Below are 2342 nucleotides of genomic sequence, written 5' to 3'. Positions count from 1 at the left end.
TCCTCACTTACACCCCGTGAGCCACCTCCTGAGATGATATTGACTTTCTTTCCTTTGAATCCCATTTTCAACACCTTTTCATAGCAACATCTTGCTGAATATTATTTACCTCTCATGCACCCAGTCCCGTTGGGGTTGGGAATTTGATCGTCAAAGCTTTAGTCGAGGTGACCAGATTCAGGTCATTCATCGCGGGCCTCCCCATGACAACGTTATACACCGAAGAGCAATCGATGATTAAAAAGTCCGTCATTACAGTAGCCTGGTGGTCTAAGTCCCCAATCGTAAGCTAGAACCTGATGCATCCTATCGGGGTTACCGCATCTCCAGTGAAACCATATAGCAGCTCGGGAGAGGCCATTAACTGATTCGACCCCAAGCCCATTTGGTTGAAGCATCCCCTATACATTACATTCACTGAGCTTCAGTGTCTATCATAATTCTTCGCACTTCGACATTCCCAATTTGAGCTTGGGCCACAAGAGCATTGTTGTGGGGCCAATGCACATCTCTTGTATCTTATTCTGTAAAAACGATATCACTGGGGGTTGCTCTGTCTTTCTTTAACGATGTTCCCTATTTGCTGTACTCGACAAGTAGGAAATGACCGGCCTTCCGTACATAACACTCATGCGACCTATTAGAGGTTCCTGCAATATGAGGCCCACCGTGAATAATGAAGATTGTTCTTACCATAAATGCCCAATTTTGTTCAGGAGCTTGGCGAGGTTCAGGTTGGACTAGATGCTGGAGCTGTTGATCCCTCGGCTGCACCACATAATCACGCAAGCGACATTTCCTGATCAATTCCTCAATCGCATCCTTTAATGCCCAACACTCGAAGGTGTTGTGTCCTGCCTCGTTGTGGTAGGCACAGAACTTGTCATTGCTCCTGAATCTATCAGGGGTTCATATGGGACTAGGCCTCCCAAAGTTTTCCTTTCCCTTCTCGGCAACAAAAATCCTATCTTACGTGTTTAACAGAACACTATAGTACTCATAGCGACCTCGGTGTGGAGGTCACTCATTTCTCTACTTATTCCTTACTTTTTTAGCGACCTAATCATTAGGATTTCAATCTTGCCCTCCTTTATCATGGTTGTCATTGCCCCGCTTCTTGCCCTGGTTATTGCTCTCATCTCCATGCTTTTGATTGCTGGGTTTTTTTGAGCCAAAGGTTTCATCCCATCTGATCTCTTTCGTAGCTCGCTTGTAGAACTCACCTAGGTCCTTTACGAGGGACTTATAGATGCTCTCATAGAGCTTCCCATCTTTTCAAAGTCCTGCGGATATCGTAGTTAGAATACTCTCGTCTGAGGGGTTCTCGATATTATTTACTTCACGTCTGAACCTCTCTATGTAATCTTTCAAAGATTCACTAGATTGTTGGAATACTGTAGTGAGGTGACATGTTGGAACAAGTTGCCTCTAGAGCGACCTGTATTGGTTAATGAACCTTCTCTGACACTCTTCTCAGCTACAGATACTGCGGGGACGGAGACCTCTCAATCATGTCCGAGGTATGTCCCTTAGGGTCGTGGGTAATACTTAGCACATAGCTAGCGAGCTAGAAGTCTACAAGTCTATTTGGACGTTGAAGGCATCCAGATGATCATACGGGTCACTGTCTCCGTTGTACTAAGGGATGTTTGGGACCTTGAATCTGCGGGGGAGAGGCTCCTGTTCTACTTCTCTTGAGAATGGGGTCCTTTCATTGCGGTCTTCCCTCCGATCATGAGTTCTATGTCACGCTTCCAATTGTCGGACCATTTGTAACAGCTCCTCCACAGTTGGGTTTTGGTCCAAAGATCGTCCAGTGAGAGACTGCCTTTCCCATCTGCTACCTCAATCTCGCAAATAGTGAGCTCTCGGCTGATGTCGTATCCTATTCCCTAGCGAGTTACAATGAGTGGCACAACCTAGACTAATCATAGCCGAGCTTTCTCCTGGGCGTGAGTTGCCACGTCGTCGACTCCTGTAACATCCCGAATTTTTGTAAATCCCAAAATTTTGGAAATAAATAATAATTAGTTGAGGTTATTATTGAATATTTGAAAATTTTGGAGAAAATATTTATTTATGGTGTTTTGAGGAAATAAAAAAAAATTAAGGTAATTAATTATTCTACTTGGGAGTAATTATGGAAATAATAAAAATTGGTGGATTTCTGGGAAGTTGAGGGCCTGAGGCATAAGTGAAATAATGAAAACGGGAGCAAAAGTCACCTTAAATATAAAATGAGTGCAATATGAAGTAAAGAGGTGGTTAGATCGAGCGACTGAGTGTGCGCGTGTGCACGTGAGGGGCGAGGGATCGAGCCTTGGCAGGCCCAAAGGAAGAGT

This window comes from Diospyros lotus, chromosome 6 (genome assembly GCF_014633365.1).
Source record: "Diospyros lotus cultivar Yz01 chromosome 6, ASM1463336v1, whole genome shotgun sequence".
In the NCBI taxonomy this organism is placed as follows: Eukaryota; Viridiplantae; Streptophyta; class Magnoliopsida; order Ericales; family Ebenaceae; genus Diospyros; species Diospyros lotus.
Note: the sequence above shows the minus strand (reverse complement) of the source record.